Raw genomic sequence first — 21,248 nt, forward strand, 5'->3', positions numbered from 1 at the left:
CAAATTATAGCGGGGGTTTGTTCAGATTCAGTGACGTACAGGCTATAGCGGATGAGTGTACTAGTGGATGCGAGTCATGAATCCGGTCGGAAGGTGTTTACTGGCCGTGAGCTACCCTTGGTGCACAAATATCGTTCCGACGATAACTTTTGATCCGCCCGTCAGATCGTGGCGATTCTTATATTGATTCGGGGGTACTCGGGAAGATTCATTGCGCGATGACAGCCCTGGCGGTCATCCGGCTTTCCGACATGCTCGGATCGTCCATCCGGTGTCATCTAGCAGGATTTTTTCGCACTTTCATTTAAACGAACTTCGTACGACAATACGAGTGGAAACTCTTTATTACTTTGACAATGGAGAGGCATGCTGGGAGCGATCATACCAGCACAAATGCACTGGATCCCATCAGAACTCCGAAGTTAAGCGTGCTTGGGCGAGAGTAGTACTAGGATGGGTGACCTCCTGGGAAGTCCTCGTGTTGCACCCCTGTCACTTTTTTCGGCTATCTACCACTTTTTTCGAACAATCTTTCGGTTCTGGAACATCGATGCGAACTGAAACGCACGTTTAGTGCGACGCCTCCTACGTTTCGGTTGGGATCTTTTTATTTTCTGCCGGATGGTGAATTCAAAGACGTCCGGTCTTTATTATGGCGGGGTGATAGTGTCGTTTGATTCGATAAACGGAATTCGTTCTGACATTTCATTTGCGGTCAAATTATAGCGGGGGTTTGTTCAGATTCAGTGACGTACAGGCTATAGCGGATGAGTGTACTAGTGGATGCGAGTCATGAATCCGGTCGGAAGGTGTTTACTGGCCGTGAGCTACCCTTGGTGCACAAATATCGTTCCGACGATAACTTTTGATCCGCCCGTCAGATCGTAGCGATTCTTATATTTATTCGGGGGTACTCGGGAAGATTAATCGCGCGATGACAGCCCTTGCGGCCATCCGGCTTCCCGACATGCTCGGATCGTCCATCCGGTGTCATCTAGCAGGATTTTTTCGCACTTTCATTTAAACGGACTTCGTACGACAATGCGAGTGGAAACTCTTTATTACTTTGACAATGGAGAGGCATGCTGGGTGCGATCATACCAGCACAAATGCACTGGATCCCATCAGAACTCCGAAGTTAGGCGTGCTTGGGCGAGAGTAGTACTACGATGGGTGACCTCCTGGGAAGTCCTCGTGTTGCACCCCTGTCACTTTTTTCGGCTATCTACCACTTTTTTCGAACAATCTTTCGGTTCTGGAACATCGATGCGAACTGAAACGCACGTTTAGTGCGACGCCTCCTACGTTTCGGTTGGGATCTTTTTATTTTCTGCCGGATAGTGAATTCAAATACGTCCGGTCTTTATTATGGCGGGGTGATAGTGTCGTTTGATTCGATAAACGGAATTCGTTCTGACATTTCATTTGCGGTCAAATTATAGCGGGGGTTTGTTCAGATTCAGTAACGTACAGGCTATAGCGGATGAGTGTACTAGTGGATGCGAGTCATGAATCCGGTCGGAAGGTGTTTACTGGCCGTGAGCTACCCTTGGTGCACAAATATCGTTCCAACGATAACTTTTGATCCGCCCGTCAGATCGTGGCGATTCTTATATTGATTCGGGGGTACTCGGGAAGATTCATTGCGCGATGACAGCCCTGGCGGTCATCCGGCTTCCCGACATGCTCGGATCGTCCATCCGGTGTCATCTAGCAGGATTTTTTCGCACTTTCATTTAAACGGACTTCGTACGACAATGCGAGTGGAAACTCTTTATTACTTTGACAATGGAAAGGCATGCTGGGTGCGATCATACCAGCACAAATGCACTGGATCCCATCAGAACTCCGAAGTTAAGCGTGCTTGGGCGAGAGTAGTACTAGGATGGGTGACCTCCTGGGAAGTCCTCGTGTTGCACCCCTGTCACTTTTTTCGGCTATCGACCACTTTTTTCGAACAATCTTTCGGTTCTGGAACATCGATGCGAACTGAAACGCACGTTTAGTGCGTCGCCTCCTACGTTTCGGTTCGGATCTTTTTATTTTCTTCCGGATGGTGAATTCAAAGACGTCCGGTCTTTATTATGGCGGGGTGATAGTGTCGTTTGATTCGATAAACGGAATTCGTTCTGACATTTCATTTGCGGTCAAATTATAGCGGGGGTTTGTTCAGATTCAGTGACGTACAGGCTATAGCGGATGAGTGTACTAGTGGATGCGAGTCATGAATCCGGTCGGAAGGTGTTTACTGGCCGTGAGCTACCCTTGGTGCACAAATATCGTTCCGACGATAACTTTTGATCCGCCCGTCAGATCGTGGCGATTCTTATATTGATTCGGGGGTACTCGGGAAGATTCATTGCGCGATGACAGCCCTGGCGGTCATCCGGCTTTCCGACATGCTCGGATCGTCCATCCGGTGTCATCTAGCAGGATTTTTTCGCACTTTCATTTAAACGGACTTCGTACGACAATACGAGTGGAAACTCTTTATTACTTTGACAATGGAGAGGCATGGTGGGAGCGATCATACCAGCACAAATGCACTGGATCCCATCAGAACTCCGAAGTTAAGCGTGCTTGGGCGAGAGTAGTACTAGGATGGGTGACCTCCTGGGAAGTCCTCGTGTTGCACCCCTGTCACTTTTTTCGGCTATCTACCACTTTTTTCGAACAATCTTTCGGTTCTGGAACATCGATGCGAACTGAAACGCACGTTTAGTGCGACGCCTCCTACGTTTCGGTTGGGATCTTTTTATTTTCTGCCGGATGGTGAATTCAAAGACGTCCGGTCTTTATTATGGCGGGGTGATAGTGTCGTTTGATTCGATAAACGGAATTCGTTCTGACATTTCATTTGCGGTCAAATTATAGCGGGGGTTTGTTCAGATTCAGTGACGTACAGGCTATAGCGGATGAGTGTACTAGTGGATGCGAGTCATGAATCCGGTCGGAAGGTGTTTACTGGCCGTGAGCTACCCTTGGTGCACAAATATCGTTCCGACGATAACTTTTGATCCGCCCGTCAGATCGTGGCGATTCTTATATTGATTCGGGGGTACTCGGGAAGATTCATTGCGCGATGACAGCCCTGGCGGTCATCCGGCTTTCCGACATGCTCGGATCGTCCATCCGGTGTCATCTAGCAGGATTTTTTCGCACTTTCATTTAAACGGACTTCGTACGACAATACGAGTGGAAACTCTTTATTACTTTGACAATGGAGAGGCATGCTGGGAGCGATCATACCAGCACAAATGCACTGGATCCCATCAGAACTCCGAAGTTAAGCGTGCTTGGGCGAGAGTAGTACTAGGATGGGTGACCTCCTGGGAAGTCCTCGTGTTGCACCCCTGTCACTTTTTTCGGCTATCTACCACTTTTTTCGAACAATCTTTCGGTTCTGGAACATCGATGCGAACTGAAACGCACGTTTAGTGCGACGCCTCCTACGTTTCGGTTGGGATCTTTTTATTTTCTGCCGGATGGTGAATTCAAAGACGTCCGGTCTTTATTATGGCGGGGTGATAGTGTCGTTTGATTCGATAAACGGAATTCGTTCTGACATTTCATTTGCGGTCAAATTATAGCGGGGGTTTGTTCAGATTCAGTGACGTACAGGCTATAGCGGATGAGTGTACTAGTGGATGCGAGTCATGAATCCGGTCGGAAGGTGTTTACTGGCCGTGAGCTACCCTTGGTGCACAAATATCGTTCCGACGATAACTTTTGATCCGCCCGTCAGATCGTAGCGATTCTTATATTTATTCGGGGGTACTCGGGAAGATTAATCGCGCGATGACAGCCCTTGCGGCCATCCGGCTTCCCGACATGCTCGGATCGTCCATCCGGTGTCATCTAGCAGGATTTTTTCGCACTTTCATTTAAACGGACTTCGTACGACAATGCGAGTGGAAACTCTTTATTACTTTGACAATGGAGAGGCATGCTGGGTGCGATCATACCAGCACAAATGCACTGGATCCCATCAGAACTCCGAAGTTAGGCGTGCTTGGGCGAGAGTAGTACTACGATGGGTGACCTCCTGGGAAGTCCTCGTGTTGCACCCCTGTCACTTTTTTCGGCTATCTACCACTTTTTTCGAACAATCTTTCGGTTCTGGAACATCGATGCGAACTGAAACGCACGTTTAGTGCGACGCCTCCTACGTTTCGGTTGGGATCTTTTTATTTTCTGCCGGATGGTGAATTCAAAGACGTCCGGTCTTTATTATGGCGGGGTGATAGTGTCGTTTGATTCGATAAACGGAATTCGTTCTGACATTTCATTTGCGGTCAAATTATAGCGGGGGTTTGTTCAGATTCAGTGACGTACAGGCTATAGCGGATGAGTGTACTAGTGGATGCGAGTCATGAATCCGGTCGGAAGGTGTTTACTGGCCGTGAGCTACCCTTGGTGCACAAATATCGTTCCGACGATAACTTTTGATCCGCCCGTCAGATCGTGGCGATTCTTATATTGATTCGGGGGTACTCGGGAAGATTCATTGCGCGATGACAGCCATGGCGGTCATCCGGCTTTCCGACATGCTCGGATCGTCCATCCGGTGTCATCTAGCAGGATTTTTTCGCACTTTCATTTAAACGGACTTCGTACGACAATACGAGTGGAAACTCTTTATTACTTTGACAATGGAGAGGCATGCTGGGAGCGATCATACCAGCACAAATGCACTGGATCCCATCAGAACTCCGAAGTTAAGCGTGCTTGGGCGAGAGTAGTACTAGGATGGGTGACCTCCTGGGAAGTCCTCGTGTTGCACCCCTGTCACTTTTTTCGGCTATCTACCACTTTTTTCGAACAATCTTTCGGTTCTGGAACATCGATGCGAACTGAAACGCACGTTTAGTGCGACGCCTCCTACGTTTCGGTTGGGATCTTTTTATTTTCTGCCGGATGGTGAATTCAAAGACGTCCGGTCTTTATTATGGCGGGGTGATAGTGTCGTTTGATTCGATAAACGGAATTCGTTCTGACATTTCATTTGCGGTCAAATTATAGCGGGGGTTTGTTCAGATTCAGTGACGTACAGGCTATAGCGGATGAGTGTACTAGTGGATGCGAGTCATGAATCCGGTCGGAAGGTGTTTACTGGCCGTGAGCTACCCTTGGTGCACAAATATCGTTCCGACGATAACTTTTGATCCGCCCGTCAGATCGTAGCGATTCTTATATTTATTCGGGGGTACTCGGGAAGATTAATCGCGCGATGACAGCCCTTGCGGCCATCCGGCTTCCCGACATGCTCGGATCGTCCATCCGGTGTCATCTAGCAGGATTTTTTCGCACTTTCATTTAAACGGACTTCGTACGACAATGCGAGTGGAAACTCTTTATTACTTTGACAATGGAGAGGCATGCTGGGTGCGATCATACCAGCACAAATGCACTGGATCCCATCAGAACTCCGAAGTTAGGCGTGCTTGGGCGAGAGTAGTACTACGATGGGTGACCTCCTGGGAAGTCCTCGTGTTGCACCCCTGTCACTTTTTTCGGCTATCTACCACTTTTTTCGAACAATCTTTCGGTTCTGGAACATCGATGCGAACTGAAACGCACGTTTAGTGCGTCGCCTCCTACGTTTCGGTTCGGATCTTTTTATTTTCTTCCGGATGGTGAATTCAAAGACGTCCGGTCTTTATTATGGCGGGGTGATAGTGTCGTTTGATTCGATAAACGGAATTCGTTCTGACATTTCATTTGCGGTCAAATTATAGCGGGGGTTTGTTCAGATTCAGTGACGTACAGGCTATAGCGGATGAGTGTACTAGTGGATGCGAGTCATGAATCCGGTTGGAAGGTGTTTACTGGCCGTGAGCTACCCTTGGTGCACAAATATCGTTCCGACGATAACTTTTGATCCGCCCGTCAGATCGTGGCGATTCTTATATTGATTCGGGGGTACTCGGGAAGATTCATCGCGCGATGACAGCCCTGGCGGTCATCCGGCTTTCCGACATGCTCGGATCGTCCATCCGGTGTCATCTAGCAGGATTTTTTCGCACTTTCATTTAAACGGACTTCGTACGACAATGCGAGTGGAAACTCTTTATTACTTTGACAATGGAAAGGCATGCTGGGTGCGATCATACCAGCACAAAAGCACTGGATCCCATCAGAACTCCGAAGTTAAGCGTGCTTGGGCGAGAGTAGTACTAGGATGGGTGACCTCCTGGGAAGTCCTCGTGTTGCACCCCTGTCACTTTTTTCGGCTATCTACCACTTTTTTCGAACAATCTTTCGGTTCTGGAACATCGATGCGAACTGAAACGCACGTTTAGTGCGACGCCTCCTACGTTTCGGTTGGGATCTTTTTATTTTCTGCCGGATAGTGAATTCAAATACGTCCGGTCTTTATTATGGCGGGGTGATAGTGTCGTTTGATTCGATAAACGGAATTCGTTCTGACATTTCATTTGCGGTCAAATTATAGCGGGGGTTTGTTCAGATTCAGTAACGTACAGGCTATAGCGGATGAGTGTACTAGTGGATGCGAGTCATGAATCCGGTCGGAAGGTGTTTACTGGCCGTGAGCTACCCTTGGTGCACAAATATCGTTCCGACGATAACTTTTGATCCGCCCGTCAGATCGTGGCGATTCTTATATTGATTCGGGGGTACTCGGGAAGATTCATTGCGCGATGACAGCCCTGGCGGTCATCCGGCTTTCCGACATGCTCGGATCGTCCATCCGGTGTCATCTAGCAGGATTTTTTCGCACTTTCATTTAAACGGACTTCGTACGACAATACGAGTGGAAACTCTTTATTACTTTGACAATGGAGAGGCATGGTGGGAGCGATCATACCAGCACAAATGCACTGGATCCCATCAGAACTCCGAAGTTAAGCGTGCTTGGGCGAGAGTAGTACTAGGATGGGTGACCTCCTGGGAAGTCCTCGTGTTGCACCCCTGTCACTTTTTTCGGCTATCTACCACTTTTTTCGAACAATCTTTCGGTTCTGGAACATCGATGCGAACTGAAACGCACGTTTAGTGCGACGCCTCCTACGTTTCGGTTGGGATCTTTTTATTTTTTGCCGGATGGTGAATTCAAAGACGTCCGGTCTTTATTATGGCGGGGTGATAGTGTCGTTTGATTCGATAAACGGAATTCGTTCTGACATTTCATTTGCGGTCAAATTATAGCGGGGGTTTGTTCAGATTCAGTGACGTACAGGCTATAGCGGATGAGTGTACTAGTGGATGCGAGTCATGAATCCGGTCGGAAGGTGTTTACTGGCCGTGAGCTACCCTTGGTGCACAAATATCGTTCCGACGATAACTTTTGATCCGCCCGTCAGATCGTGGCGATTCTTATATTGATTCGGGGGTACTCGGGAAGATTCATTGCGCGATGACAGCCGTGGCGGTCATCCGGCTTTCCGACATGCTCGGATCGTCCATCCGGTGTCATCTAGCAGGATTTTTTCGCACTTTCATTTAAACGGACTTCGTACGACAATACGAGTGGAAACTCTTTATTACTTTGACAATGGAGAGGCATGGTGGGAGCGATCATACCAGCACAAATGCACTGGATCCCATCAGAACTCCGAAGTTAAGCGTGCTTGGGCGAGAGTAGTACTAGGATGGGTGACCTCCTGGGAAGTCCTCGTGTTGCACCCCTGTCACTTTTTTCGGCTATCTACCACTTTTTTCGAACAATCTTTCGGTTCTGGAACATCGATGCGAACTGAAACGCACGTTTAGTGCGACGCCTCCTACGTTTCGGTTGGGATCTTTTTATTTTCTGCCGGATGGTGAATTCAAAGACGTCCGGTCTTTATTATGGCGGGGTGATAGTGTCGTTTGATTCGATAAACGGAATTCGTTCTGACATTTCATTTGCGGTCAAATTATAGCGGGGGTTTGTTCAGATTCAGTGACGTACAGGCTATAGCGGATGAGTGTACTAGTGGATGCGAGTCATGAATCCGGTCGGAAGGTGTTTACTGGCCGTGAGCTACCCTTGGTGCACAAATATCGTTCCGACGATAACTTTTGATCCGCCCGTCAGATCGTAGCGATTCTTATATTTATTCGGGGGTACTCGGGAAGATTAATCGCGCGATGACAGCCCTTGCGGCCATCCGGCTTCCCGACATGCTCGGATCGTCCATCCGGTGTCATCTAGCAGGATTTTTTCGCACTTTCATTTAAACGGACTTCGTACGACAATGCGAGTGGAAACTCTTTATTACTTTGACAATGGAGAGGCATGCTGGGTGCGATCATACCAGCACAAATGCACTGGATCCCATCAGAACTCCGAAGTTAGGCGTGCTTGGGCGAGAGTAGTACTACGATGGGTGACCTCCTGGGAAGTCCTCGTGTTGCACCCCTGTCACTTTTTTCGGCTATCTACCACTTTTTTCGAACAATCTTTCGGTTCTGGAACATCGATGCGAACTGAAACGCACGTTTAGTGCGTCGCCTCTTACGTTTCGGTTCGGATCTTTTTATTTTCTTCCGGATGGTGAATTCAAAGACGTCCGGTCTTTATTATGGCGGGGTGATAGTGTCGTTTGATTCGATAAACGGAATTCGTTCTGACATTTCATTTGCGGTCAAATTATAGCGGGGGTTTGTTCAGATTCAGTGACGTACAGGCTATAGCGGATGAGTGTACTAGTGGATGCGAGTCATGAATCCGGTCGGAAGGTGTTTACTGGCCGTGAGCTACCCTTGGTGCACAAATATCGTTCCGACGATAACTTTTGATCCGCCCGTCAGATCTAGGCGATTCTTATATTGATTCGGGGGTACTCGGGAAGATTCATCGCGCGATGACAGCCCTGGCGGTCATCCGGCTTTCCGACATGCTCGGATCGTCCATCCGGTGTCATCTAGCAGGATTTTTTCGCACTTTCATTTAAACGGACTTCGTACGACAATGCGAGTGGAAACTCTTTATTACTTTGACAATGGAGAGGCATGCTGGGTGCGATCATACCAGCACAAAAGCACTGGATCCCATCAGAACTCCGAAGTTAAGCGTGCTTGGGCGAGAGTAGTACTAGGATGGGTGACCTCCTGGGAAGTCCTCGTGTTGCACCCCTGTCACTTTTTTCGGCTATCTACCACTTTTTTCGAACAATCTTTCGGTTCTGGAACATCGATGCGAACTGAAACGCACGTTTAGTGCGACGCCTCCTACGTTTCGGTTGGGATCTTTTTATTTTCTGCCGGATAGTGAATTCAAATACGTCCGGTCTTTATTATGGCGGGGTGATAGTGTCGTTTGATTCGATAAACGGAATTCGTTCTGACATTTCATTTGCGGTCAAATTATAGCGGGGGTTTGTTCAGATTCAGTAACGTACAGGCTATAGCGGATGAGTGTACTAGTGGATGCGAGTCATGAATCCGGTCGGAAGGTGTTTACTGGCCGTGAGCTACCCTTGGTGCACAAATATCGTTCCAACGATAACTTTTGATCCGCCCGTCAGATCGTGGCGATTCTTATATTGATTCGGGGGTACTCGGGAAGATTCATTGCGCGATGACAGCCCTGGCGGTCATCCGGCTTCCCGACATGCTCGGATCGTCCATCCGGTGTCATCTAGCAGGATTTTTTCGCACTTTCATTTAAACGGACTTCGTACGACAATGCGAGTGGAAACTCTTTATTACTTTGACAATGGAAAGGCATGCTGGGTGCGATCATACCAGCACAAATGCACTGGATCCCATCAGAACTCCGAAGTGAAGCGTGCTTGGGCGAGAGTAGTACTAGGATGGGTGACCTCCTGGGAAGTCCTCGTGTTGCACCCCTGTCACTTTTTTCGGCTATCGACCATTTTTTTCGAACAATCTTTCGGTTCTGGAACATCGATGCGAACTGAAACGCACGTTTAGTGCGTCGCCTCCTACGTTTCGGTTCGGATCTTTTTATTTTCTTCCGGATGGTGAATTCAAAGACGTCCGGTCTTTATTATGGCGGGGTGATAGTGTCGTTTGATTCGATAAACGGAATTCGTTCTGACATTTCATTTGCGGTCAAATTATAGCGGGGGTTTGTTCAGATTCAGTGACGTACAGGCTATAGCGGATGAGTGTACTAGTGGATGCGAGTCATGAATCCGGTCGGAAGGTGTTTACTGGCCGTGAGCTACCCTTGGTGCACAAATATCGTTCCGACGATAACTTTTGATCCGCCCGTCAGATCGTGGCGATTCTTATATTGATTCGGGGGTACTTGGGAAGATTCATCGCGCGATGACAGCCCTGGCGGTCATCCGGCTTTCCGACATGCTCGGATCGTCCATCCGGTGTCATCTAGCAGGATTTTTTCGCACTTTCATTTAAACGGACTTCGTACGACAATACGAGTGGAAACTCTTTATTACTTTGACAATGGAGAGGCATGCTGGGAGCGATCATACCAGCACAAATGCACTGGATCCCATCAGAACTCCGAAGTTAAGCGTGCTTGGGCGAGAGTAGTACTAGGATGGGTGACCTCCTGGGAAGTCCTCGTGTTGCACCCCTGTCACTTTTTTCGGCTATCTACCACTTTTTTCGAACAATCTTTCGGTTCTGGAACATCGATGCGAACTGAAACGCACGTTTAGTGCGACGCCTCCTACGTTTCGGTTGGGATCTTTTTATTTTCTGCCGGATGGTGAATTCAAAGACGTCCGGTCTTTATTATGGCGGGGTGATAGTGTCGTTTGATTCGATAAACGGAATTCGTTCTGACATTTCATTTGCGGTCAAATTATAGCGGGGGTTTGTTCAGATTCAGTGACGTACAGGCTATAGCGGATGAGTGTACTAGTGGATGCGAGTCATGAATCCGGTCGGAAGGTGTTTACTGGCCGTGAGCTACCCTTGGTGCACAAATATCGTTCCGACGATAACTTTTGATCCGCCCGTCAGATCGTAGCGATTCTTATATTGATTCGGGGGTACTCGGGAAGATTAATCGCGCGATGACAGCCCTTGCGGCCATCCGGCTTCCCGACATGCTCGGATCGTCCATCCGGTGTCATCTAGCAGGATTTTTTCGCACTTTCATTTAAACGGACTTCGTACGACAATGCGAGTGGAAACTCTTTATTACTTTGACAATGGAGAGGCATGCTGGGTGCGATCATACCAGCACAAATGCACTGGATCCCATCAGAACTCCGAAGTTAGGCGTGCTTGGGCGAGAGTAGTACTACGATGGGTGACCTCCTGGGAAGTCCTCGTGTTGCACCCCTGTCACTTTTTTCGGCTATCTACCACTTTTTTCGAACAATCTTTCGGTTCTGGAACATCGATGCGAACTGAAACGCACGTTTAGTGCGTCGCCTCCTACGTTTCGGTTCGGATCTTTTTATTTTCTTCCGGATGGTGAATTCAAAGACGTCCGGTCTTTATTATGGCGGGGTGATAGTGTCGTTTGATTCGATAAACGGAATTCGTTCTGACATTTCATTTGCGGTCAAATTATAGCGGGGGTTTGTTCAGATTCAGTGACGTACAGGCTATAGCGGATGAGTGTACTAGTGGATGCGAGTCATGAATCCGGTCGGAAGGTGTTTACTGGCCGTGAGCTACCCTTGGTGCACAAATATCGTTCCGACGATAACTTTTGATCCGCCCGTCAGATCGTGGCGATTCTTATATTGATTCGGGGGTACTCGGGAAGATTCATTGCGCGATGACAGCCCTGGCGGTCATCCGGCTTCCCGACATGCTCGGATCGTCCATCCGGTGTCATCTAGCAGGATTTTTTCGCACTTTCATTTAAACGGACTTCGTACGACAATGCGAGTGGAAACTCTTTATTACTTTGACAATGGAAAGGCATGCTGGGTGCGATCATACCAGCACAAATGCACTGGATCCCATCAGAACTCCGAAGTGAAGCGTGCTTGGGCGAGAGTAGTACTAGGATGGGTGACCTCCTGGGAAGTCCTCGTGTTGCACCCCTGTCACTTTTTTCGGCTATCGACCATTTTTTTCGAACAATCTTTCGGTTCTGGAACATCGATGCGAACTGAAACGCACGTTTAGTGCGTCGCCTCCTACGTTTCGGTTCGGATCTTTTTATTTTCTTCCGGATGGTGAATTCAAAGACGTCCGGTCTTTATTATGGCGGGGTGATAGTGTCGTTTGATTCGATAAACGGAATTCGTTCTGACATTTCATTTGCGGTCAAATTATAGCGGGGGTTTGTTCAGATTCAGTGACGTACAGGCTATAGCGGATGAGTGTACTAGTGGATGCGAGTCATGAATCCGGTCGGAAGGTGTTTACTGGCCGTGAGCTACCCTTGGTGCACAAATATCGTTCCGACGATAACTTTTGATCCGCCCGTCAGATCGTGGCGATTCTTATATTGATTCGGGGGTACTTGGGAAGATTCATCGCGCGATGACAGCCCTGGCGGTCATCCGGCTTTCCGACATGCTCGGATCGTCCATCCGGTGTCATCTAGCAGGATTTTTTCGCACTTTCATTTAAACGGACTTCGTACGACAATACGAGTGGAAACTCTTTATTACTTTGACAATGGAGAGGCATGCTGGGAGCGATCATACCAGCACAAATGCACTGGATCCCATCAGAACTCCGAAGTTAAGCGTGCTTGGGCGAGAGTAGTACTAGGATGGGTGACCTCCTGGGAAGTCCTCGTGTTGCACCCCTGTCACTTTTTTCGGCTATCTACCACTTTTTTCGAACAATCTTTCGGTTCTGGAACATCGATGCGAACTGAAACGCACGTTTAGTGCGACGCCTCCTACGTTTCGGTTGGGATCTTTTTATTTTCTGCCGGATGGTGAATTCAAAGACGTCCGGTCTTTATTATGGCGGGGTGATAGTGTCGTTTGATTCGATAAACGGAATTCGTTCTGACATTTCATTTGCGGTCAAATTATAGCGGGGGTTTGTTCAGATTCAGTGACGTACAGGCTATAGCGGATGAGTGTACTAGTGGATGCGAGTCATGAATCCGGTCGGAAGGTGTTTACTGGCCGTGAGCTACCCTTGGTGCACAAATATCGTTCCGACGATAACTTTTGATCCGCCCGTCAGATCGTAGCGATTCTTATATTGATTCGGGGGTACTCGGGAAGATTAATCGCGCGATGACAGCCCTTGCGGCCATCCGGCTTCCCGACATGCTCGGATCGTCCATCCGGTGTCATCTAGCAGGATTTTTTCGCACTTTCATTTAAACGGACTTCGTACGACAATGCGAGTGGAAACTCTTTATTACTTTGACAATGGAGAGGCATGCTGGGTGCGATCATACCAGCACAAATGCACTGGATCCCATCAGAACTCCGAAGTTAGGCGTGCTTGGGCGAGAGTAGTACTACGATGGGTGACCTCCTGGGAAGTCCTCGTGTTGCACCCCTGTCACTTTTTTCGGCTATCTACCACTTTTTTCGAACAATCTTTCGGTTCTGGAACATCGATGCGAACTGAAACGCACGTTTAGTGCGTCGCCTCCTACGTTTCGGTTCGGATCTTTTTATTTTCTTCCGGATGGTGAATTCAAAGACGTCCGGTCTTTATTATGGCGGGGTGATAGTGTCGTTTGATTCGATAAACGGAATTCGTTCTGACATTTCATTTGCGGTCAAATTATAGCGGGGGTTTGTTCAGATTCAGTGACGTACAGGCTATAGCGGATGAGTGTACTAGTGGATGCGAGTCATGAATCCGGTCGGAAGGTGTTTACTGGCCGTGAGCTACCCTTGGTGCACAAATATCGTTCCGACGATAACTTTTGATCCGCCCGTCAGATCGTGGCGATTCTTATATTGATTCGGGGGTACTCGGGAAGATTCATCGCGCGATGACAGCCTTGGCGGTCATCCGGCTTTCCGACATGCTCGGATCGTCCATCCGGTGTCATCTAGCAGGATTTTTTCGCACTTTCATTTAAACGGACTTCGTACGACAATGCGAGTGGAAACTCTTTATTACTTTGACAATGGAGAGGCATGCTGGGTGCGATCATACCAGCACAAAAGCACTGGATCCCATCAGAACTCCGAAGTTAAGCGTGCTTGGGCGAGAGTAGTACTAGGATGGGTGACCTCCTGGGAAGTCCTCGTGTTGCACCCCTGTCACTTTTTTCGGCTATCGACCACTTTTTTCGAACAATCTTTCGGTTCTGGAACATCGATGCGAACTGAAACGCACGTTTAGTGCGTCGCCTCCTACGTTTCGGTTCGGATCTTTTTATTTTCTTCCGGATGGTGAATTCAAAGACGTCCGGTCTTTATTATGGCGGGGTGATAGTGTCGTTTGATTCGATAAACGGAATTCGTTCTGACATTTCATTTGCGGTCAAATTATAGCGGGGGTTTGTTCAGATTCAGTGACGTACAGGCTATAGCGGATGAGTGTACTAGTGGATGCGAGTCATGAATCCGGTCGGAAGGTGTTTACTGGCCGTGAGCTACCCTTGGTGCACAAATATCGTTCCGACGATAACTTTTGATCCGCCCGTCAGATCGTGGCGATTCTTATATTGATTCGGGGGTACTCGGGAAGATTCATTGCGCGATGACAGCCCTGGCAGTCATCCGGCTTTCCGACATGCTCGGATCGTCCATCCGGTGTCATCTAGCAGGATTTTTTCGCACTTTCATTTAAACGGACTTCGTACGACAATACGAGTGGAAACTCTTTATTACTTTGACAATGGAGAGGCATGCTGGGAGCAATCATACCAGCACAAATGCACTGGATCCCATCAGAACTCCGAAGTTAAGCGTGCTTGGGCGAGAGTAGTACTAGGATGGGTGACCTCCTGGGAAGTCCTCGTGTTGCACCCCTGTCACTTTTTTCGGCTATCTACCACTTTTTTCGAACAATCTTTCGGTTCTGGAACATCGATGCGAACTGAAACGCACGTTTAGTGCGTCGCCTCCTACGTTTCGGTTCGGATCTTTTTATTTTCTTCCGGATGGTGAATTCAAAGACGTCCGGTCTTTATTATGGCGGGGTGATAGTGTCGTTTGATTCGATAAACGGAATTCGTTCTGACATTTCATTTGCGGTCAAATTATAGCGGGGGTTTGTTCAGATTCAGTGACGTACAGGCTATAGCGGATGAGTGTACTAGTGGATGCGAGTCATGAATCCGGTCGGAAGGTGTTTACTGGCCGTGAGCTACCCTTGGTGCACAAATATCGTTCCGACGATAACTTTTGATCCGCCCGTCAGATCGTGGCGATTCTTATATTGATTCGGGGGTACTCGGGAAGATTCATCGCGCGATGACAGCCCTGGCGGTCATCCGGCTTTCCGACATGCTCGGATCGTCCATCCGGTGTCATCTAGCAGGATTTTTTCGCACTTTCATTTAAACGGACTTCGTACGACAATGCGAGTGGAAACTCTTTATTACTTTGACAATGGAGAGGCATGCTGGGTGCGATCATACCAGCACAAAAGCACTGGATCCCATCAGAACTCCGAAGTTAAGCGTGCTTGGGTGTAGACACCCCATTTTGACAAGGCCCTAAAATCCCCAAAATTGAATATCCAATAGAATTCCCGAATTTCGAGTCCCCCAGATGTCCCAAAATTAATCTCGGAATCCCTGAGGGGCTGGACTCGAAATGAGGAGAAGGCTCGTGTTCTGGGCATCTGGTTGTGCACATTTGTGGGTACAAATCCCCCAAGAGGTTGTTAGTGTTCTCGAGAATCCCCCTGCAAAATTTCAGGGCAATCGGGCGAAAAATGGAGAATAAGACAGGCGAAGTATGTGCGATAATCAAAGTTAGGTTGTGTAGGGTGAATTATCAAAGCATGGTTGTGTGGATATCCCCCATTTTTCCAAAAAAAAAAAAACAAGATATTTTGTTTGGCAAAATGGTGATTTCCCATCCTTGGAGGGGCAATTTTGGAATTCCAACAATACTTAGGATGTAAGCAAACCCTAATGGCCCTTGGATCGAATCAAACGGTCAGGATCGTTTGAAGAGAAGAAAATTTCTACCCTTGTTTTCCAATCAGCCACCCCCTTTTGGGGTTAAAAATTGTCAAAAAAATGCACTTGGGGCGGTTGTCTAGGGAGGATAGGGGGGGAGAAAATTTGGCATTTTCCCATATATGTTGTCGGTTTAGGGTTCGTGAGGGGGAGAAAAACCCATTCTTGAGCAGCCGCAAGAGGGGAGGGAGGCGCCTCATTTTCGTTCAAAAGGAGGCAGCACAGAGCAGAGGGAGAGGGAGAGAGAGAGAGGAAACCACCATCCCCACTACCTTCGGCCCAATCTTTCACCGCCACCACAAGGTATCTTCTTCTTCCACAAACCCTTACCACCACCACAGCCACCACTCGACCAAAACCCCATTTCCATCTCCCTTGTGCAGCCATTAAACCTGCAAAAACCCACCTCCTCCGTCTTCATCATCAACCACCACCAAACCCACCTCATTTTTTTTACCCAAACCCATTCCGTTTCCATCCTCCACCTACGCCAATCCCATCTTCTCCGGCCGGATTGCCGGAATCCGGCCGGCCACGTTCCATCACGTCCACCCCTATCACCTTACCTTCTCCTCCCTCAAACCCTCTTCCATTAAAAACCTAAATCTAAACTCTATTCTACCCAAACCCCACAGCCATCATCTCCATAGCCACCACCTCCACCATTTTCTATTTCTTTAACCAAACCCATTTCGTTTTCCTCATTTTTCATCTCACAAATTCGACCCCACCTTGAATCCGACCCAAACCCTCTATTACAACCATCATCTCTGCAATTTCAAACCGAAAACCCCCTTCTCTGCAATTCGCAACCCTCCAACACCTCCATTTTCGCCCATTTTATTCCACCCAAACCCATCTTATTTCCACCCATTTCTTCTTCCCCAAACTATCCTCCATTGCCAGCAGCTCCAAGATCCATCTTCATTTTAGAGAAAGGGAGAGCAGGAAAGAAAAAGAAAGAAAAAAAAAAAAGAGAGGCGAGAATCCATCTTCTCCGGTCGTTCCTTCGGCCGGTCCACATCTCCGGCTAGCCTCACCCATCTCCGTCAGCAGATCCAACCCCACTGCTGCCCCTGTTTCAACACAAATCCAACTCCACTGCTGCCCCTGTTTCAGGTACGTTACTGTCCTGTTTTGCACATGGATTCAGTCTATGTTGCTGCCTTGTTTAGCACATAGATTTAGTCCCCATTGCTGTCCTGTTCTGCATATGGATTCAGCCCATGTTGCTGCCCTGTTTAGCACATAGATTTGATCCATGTTGCTGCCCTGTTTTGCACATGGATTGAGTCCATGTTGCTGACCTGTTTAGCACAAAGATTTAGTCCTAGTTGCTGTCCTAAATTGCACAGTTACTGTCCTAAGTAGCGTAGCTGCCGTCTCTTATACTTTCATACTCCCTAATTTTGATCCCTCTTTGCGTTGAAGGATATAATTGCTACTCTACAGATTTAGCTATGCTCTATGATTGATAATAAGTCTCATAACTGCTGTCCTACACTAGTAGTTGTGATTTTTGAGAACATAGCTGCTGTCAAACCAATTTATACCCTAGCAGTTGCGATTTTATTTTATTTGGACAGATAATGCATAGCTACTGTCCAGCTTATATTCTTGGATTTTTCGACCGTTTAGATTCCAAATCATCAAAATAAACATGTCCTAGTTGAAGATCTTATTGAGCCGATCAATTTGACATCTTTTGGCACAAATTTGCCCAAAGGAGTACTGTTTTCTTCCAAGTTTGTTTTGGGAATTTCACTTCAAGTAAGTTAGAGTAACTGTTTGGGCTATCTTTGACCGGAATGGGCCGAAATCATTGAAAGGAAAATTGTTGGTTAAGAAATTTTTTAAAACTTTCTCATTGTGTGCATTTTTCCAGAAATGCTGTTTCGATTGTCAAAAGCCGTTTGTAAGGTTTCAGCTGTTTTAAAAAAAAAAAAAAAAAAAAAAAAAACTGTCATGCTGTGCACAGCGCATTGTCGGCTATTTTCAAACCCCTTTTGATCAGAATTGGCCAGAGCCATAGAGAGGAAAGTTGTTCCTTACGAAATTTCCTAAAACTTTCTTATTGTACAAAATTTTTCAAAAATGATATTTCGAGTGTCAAAATTGAGCGTAAACTTTCAGCCAAACACCTAATGTGCCTTTTAATGGCGATAACCTAGAAATGATCATTTTCCAACCACTTCCGGCCGGAGTTGGCCCAAGCGGTCAAAAGAGAAAATGTCACTAATGATGAGATCTACAACTTTGATGATTGTGAGTTTTGATGGTCTTGATGTCTAGGGGGTCAAATTTTCCTCAGAAAATCACATTTTCTGCACCTTATGTCATTAACATGATATGGTTTGCTTTTTATGATTGTTTTGATTCTAAATCATTTCTAATGATTATTTTTGGATATGTGCGCGTGCTAGCAAGTTATAAATCATGTATCAGTAAATTTCCATGAATTGTTTTACATTTTTGACCCGTTCTGGCAAAAATTGCATGGTGAGTTGTGCTTTAACAATGCCTTGTCGAACCTGTTATTGATATGCAAACAAGCGATCTACTAATGAGTTGAACCTTAACTAAACGTGCTAGAAATTTGTAAAAGATGTTGGAAAATGGTTAAATTAAAAGATGTTAGGGAGCTATGATAGAGGCTTGCACTTGAACTAAAAGAGCTTAACATTCCTAGACATTTAGGCATTCAAACTTCTTCAAATCATTTCCAAATGCATTTCCATGCTTTCTAAATTTCTTGGATTCTTTTTCTATGGCAAGCCAAACCTTTTCTTTTCATTTGAACCTATCATTTGCACATAATTGTCTCGCCTTGAATTCCCTTTGCACTTAAAGTTCCCTTCTTTGGGAAGCACCTCCTTAATGGTATTCATCATCATGTCTTGATTTCATTAGGGGATTCCTTTGCCTTAGGATTGACATTCTCCTACGCTGGGAGACACACTATGTCTCATAAGGCACTCCTCCCTTGGAGACAAGCCTTGTCTAGAGCCTACCCCTTAGGGAGTTTATCCTAAGTCTCATAGCTTGTCCCCCAAAGGTCTGTAGCTTAGGAAGCCCACCCCATAGACTAGAAGTCCCCCCCTTTTAGCTAGGAGTCCACCCTCTAGTTATGAGTCTAGTCACTAGCATAGGAATCTGTCCTTAGTCTAGAGAGTCAGTCATTTTGTTCAGGAATCAAATTCTATCATCATAGGGGTTAGGATTCCATCCTACCTTTCATCAGATCATGTTCTTCTATCCACTCTTGCAAGGTATAGGATGCTGTCCAACCCTTGCAGAGTCGTATTTCTGTCTTTTTCCCCCGCAAAGCATAGGATGCTGTCCAACCTTTGCGGGATTCCAGAAGTCTCCCTACCCGTATGATGATAGGATTTTATTCTCTGGTGTCAAAAAACAACAAAAACATTTCAAAAATACTTGAAAACAACAAAAACATTTCAAAAATTCTTAAAAATTCAAAAACATCTAAAAATCAAAAATCTCAAAAAACTCGAGTCATTAGGAGTAGTCAAGTCCGAACTACGGATGGCTTGATCCCTAGCTGAGGGGTACGTAGGCAGCTCAGGCGTGCTGCTGGCACCCTGAGTTCAGTCACCATTTTTTACACTCTTTCACCCTTTACACACCACTTTACCATTATTTCTCACCTTTCCGTCCGAACTACGGATGGCTTGATCCCTAGCTGAGGGGTACGTAGGCAGCTCAGGCGTGCTGCTGGCATCCTGAGTACAGTCACCATTTTGCAAATATTTCCCACAACTTCATAACTTTCACAACTTCAAAACCTTCCAAAACTACAAAAATTCTTCAAAATAACTTTACCAACAATTTTCAAAAGATCCTCCCATAGAGTTAGGAGTCAGTCCTAGGCGTTTGGGGGTGTCGTAGAGTGGGGAGTCTGTCCTGATTGTGTTGCTTTGTCATGCCCGGTCGTGTGAGTGTCCCTAGAGTTAGGAGGCCTCAGGTCGTGGTCGGTTAGACACTTAGTCGAGCCGATGGCTAGACTAGAACGCGCTTAGATAGCCCACGGTTTTCCTTAGGACACACAGCCTAGTCACACCTAGGGCGTAGGGTTCACTGGCATTAGTTAGGGCATACAGGGAGTCCCAAAAATCACCATTCACTTGAACTTAAGTAATGTCGCAAGAAGCTTTAAAAACTAGTCGGGTCTAGTTAATCGAGTCTAGGATAGCGGTTCTAGAGGGTTAGGCATTGTAGTTTAGCATAGGTCGCCGAACTACGTTGGCTCTGATTCTTCCCGAGGCCGGGATACGTAGTGCAGCTAAGATGGATGGCCATCTTGGTCCGAGTCAATTATCACCTTAGAGTTTAGGGTGCGTCGGGTCGAGTCATTGGTTGTGCTGTATGTCTTGCTGTGTTTTCTTACTTTCATGTACAGATCCTATACCTTTAGATGTAGCATGCATGTGTTTGCCCACCAGAACTTAGACACCCATTAGGCATGACACTCATAATCTAGCTATTCTTAGGTGCCACGTCATTCATTTATTCCTTTTGTGCTTCTTATTCATCTCCGAGACATGCATGGTTAGCTAGGCGTTATCTCGGGGATATCCGTTCCCATTTCGCATGATTTTCGCCCAAAACTCTTCAAAATTAATAATAAATGGCATAAGAGACCAGGTGCTTGCACTTGGGCGAAGCGGGGGCGCCTAATCCCTTCCCCATTCGTCATCAGGCACGAACCCTTTGTATCTCTGGTTACCTGTTGCGACAGAGCACAGCATGGGATCCAGGGCCCACTTCCTTGGATGGCGACTCTTCCTTTGTTCAAGGTGCGTCTCGAATCCGGGCTAGTCCCCGAATCGAGAGGTATCTCGCTTTACATCGCCGCTCATGCTGTGAGGGGCACTCTTTCGAGAGTTCCTTGGTGGGGCTCTCCTTCACGTGGACGATCCAGAGACCTTCGTGGGGACACGTCCCCCGCCTGTCTCGGATCGGGGTTCACAGATTGGCGACTCTGCTGGGGAATTCTTGAAACATTGCCTAACTCTGTAAAAATGCCATTTTAATTAATTTTGAAGAAATTTGGGTCAAAACCAAGCTAAACGGGAACTTTATCGTTAGAATCCAGGGGCACCAAGTAGGTGCGTAATTAAAACGAGGGATACACACACTGCACATCATGCATTACCATGTTGTTTATTGTTTATTTCTTCTTTGTTTTTCATCATTATTGGCTCCACGGGATAGATTCAGTGCGTGCCCGACTGGGATGTTGTTACACCCTGATGGTACT

General features: G+C 47.0%; 21 non-coding genes across 21 annotated transcripts; all 21 read left to right on the plus strand.

Annotated features, from left to right (window-relative positions):
• Positions 1–371: 371 nt before the first annotated feature.
• On the plus strand, positions 372–490 carry LOC143873310 (5S ribosomal RNA). Its single transcript, XR_013248025.1, has one exon. It is a non-coding gene; the product is annotated as a 5S ribosomal RNA (ribosomal RNA).
• A 597-nt stretch (positions 491–1,087) lies between these two features.
• Positions 1,088–1,206, plus strand: LOC143874367 (5S ribosomal RNA). Its single transcript, XR_013249049.1, has one exon. It is a non-coding gene; the product is annotated as a 5S ribosomal RNA (ribosomal RNA).
• Positions 1,207–1,803: 597 nt separating this feature from the next.
• Positions 1,804–1,922, plus strand: LOC143872403 (5S ribosomal RNA). Its single transcript, XR_013247153.1, has one exon. It is a non-coding gene; the product is annotated as a 5S ribosomal RNA (ribosomal RNA).
• Positions 1,923–2,519: 597 nt separating this feature from the next.
• LOC143873311 (5S ribosomal RNA) lies at positions 2,520–2,638 on the plus strand. The gene has a single exon (XR_013248026.1). It is a non-coding gene; the product is annotated as a 5S ribosomal RNA (ribosomal RNA).
• Positions 2,639–3,235: 597 nt separating this feature from the next.
• Positions 3,236–3,354, plus strand: LOC143873312 (5S ribosomal RNA). The gene has a single exon (XR_013248027.1). It is a non-coding gene; the product is annotated as a 5S ribosomal RNA (ribosomal RNA).
• Positions 3,355–3,951: 597 nt separating this feature from the next.
• LOC143874368 (5S ribosomal RNA) lies at positions 3,952–4,070 on the plus strand. Its single transcript, XR_013249050.1, has one exon. It is a non-coding gene; the product is annotated as a 5S ribosomal RNA (ribosomal RNA).
• Positions 4,071–4,667: 597 nt separating this feature from the next.
• Positions 4,668–4,786, plus strand: LOC143873313 (5S ribosomal RNA). Its single transcript, XR_013248028.1, has one exon. It is a non-coding gene; the product is annotated as a 5S ribosomal RNA (ribosomal RNA).
• A 597-nt stretch (positions 4,787–5,383) lies between these two features.
• On the plus strand, positions 5,384–5,502 carry LOC143874369 (5S ribosomal RNA). Its single transcript, XR_013249051.1, has one exon. It is a non-coding gene; the product is annotated as a 5S ribosomal RNA (ribosomal RNA).
• A 597-nt stretch (positions 5,503–6,099) lies between these two features.
• On the plus strand, positions 6,100–6,218 carry LOC143874660 (5S ribosomal RNA). Its single transcript, XR_013249332.1, has one exon. It is a non-coding gene; the product is annotated as a 5S ribosomal RNA (ribosomal RNA).
• A 597-nt stretch (positions 6,219–6,815) lies between these two features.
• On the plus strand, positions 6,816–6,934 carry LOC143873314 (5S ribosomal RNA). Its single transcript, XR_013248029.1, has one exon. It is a non-coding gene; the product is annotated as a 5S ribosomal RNA (ribosomal RNA).
• A 597-nt stretch (positions 6,935–7,531) lies between these two features.
• Positions 7,532–7,650, plus strand: LOC143873315 (5S ribosomal RNA). The gene has a single exon (XR_013248030.1). It is a non-coding gene; the product is annotated as a 5S ribosomal RNA (ribosomal RNA).
• Positions 7,651–8,247: 597 nt separating this feature from the next.
• LOC143874370 (5S ribosomal RNA) lies at positions 8,248–8,366 on the plus strand. The gene has a single exon (XR_013249052.1). It is a non-coding gene; the product is annotated as a 5S ribosomal RNA (ribosomal RNA).
• A 597-nt stretch (positions 8,367–8,963) lies between these two features.
• On the plus strand, positions 8,964–9,082 carry LOC143874775 (5S ribosomal RNA). The gene has a single exon (XR_013249445.1). It is a non-coding gene; the product is annotated as a 5S ribosomal RNA (ribosomal RNA).
• A 597-nt stretch (positions 9,083–9,679) lies between these two features.
• Positions 9,680–9,798, plus strand: LOC143873243 (5S ribosomal RNA). The gene has a single exon (XR_013247963.1). It is a non-coding gene; the product is annotated as a 5S ribosomal RNA (ribosomal RNA).
• Positions 9,799–10,395: 597 nt separating this feature from the next.
• On the plus strand, positions 10,396–10,514 carry LOC143873316 (5S ribosomal RNA). Its single transcript, XR_013248031.1, has one exon. It is a non-coding gene; the product is annotated as a 5S ribosomal RNA (ribosomal RNA).
• A 597-nt stretch (positions 10,515–11,111) lies between these two features.
• On the plus strand, positions 11,112–11,230 carry LOC143874371 (5S ribosomal RNA). The gene has a single exon (XR_013249053.1). It is a non-coding gene; the product is annotated as a 5S ribosomal RNA (ribosomal RNA).
• Positions 11,231–11,827: 597 nt separating this feature from the next.
• LOC143873244 (5S ribosomal RNA) lies at positions 11,828–11,946 on the plus strand. The gene has a single exon (XR_013247964.1). It is a non-coding gene; the product is annotated as a 5S ribosomal RNA (ribosomal RNA).
• A 597-nt stretch (positions 11,947–12,543) lies between these two features.
• On the plus strand, positions 12,544–12,662 carry LOC143873317 (5S ribosomal RNA). Its single transcript, XR_013248032.1, has one exon. It is a non-coding gene; the product is annotated as a 5S ribosomal RNA (ribosomal RNA).
• A 597-nt stretch (positions 12,663–13,259) lies between these two features.
• Positions 13,260–13,378, plus strand: LOC143874372 (5S ribosomal RNA). Its single transcript, XR_013249054.1, has one exon. It is a non-coding gene; the product is annotated as a 5S ribosomal RNA (ribosomal RNA).
• A 597-nt stretch (positions 13,379–13,975) lies between these two features.
• Positions 13,976–14,094, plus strand: LOC143874892 (5S ribosomal RNA). The gene has a single exon (XR_013249559.1). It is a non-coding gene; the product is annotated as a 5S ribosomal RNA (ribosomal RNA).
• A 597-nt stretch (positions 14,095–14,691) lies between these two features.
• Positions 14,692–14,810, plus strand: LOC143873442 (5S ribosomal RNA). The gene has a single exon (XR_013248152.1). It is a non-coding gene; the product is annotated as a 5S ribosomal RNA (ribosomal RNA).
• Positions 14,811–21,248: the final 6,438 nt, after the last annotated feature.

Source organism: Tasmannia lanceolata, unplaced genomic scaffold (genome assembly GCF_043159265.1).
Source record: "Tasmannia lanceolata isolate RefF3 unplaced genomic scaffold, GAP_Taslan_0.1 ptg000003l, whole genome shotgun sequence".
In the NCBI taxonomy this organism is placed as follows: Eukaryota; Viridiplantae; Streptophyta; class Magnoliopsida; order Canellales; family Winteraceae; genus Tasmannia; species Tasmannia lanceolata.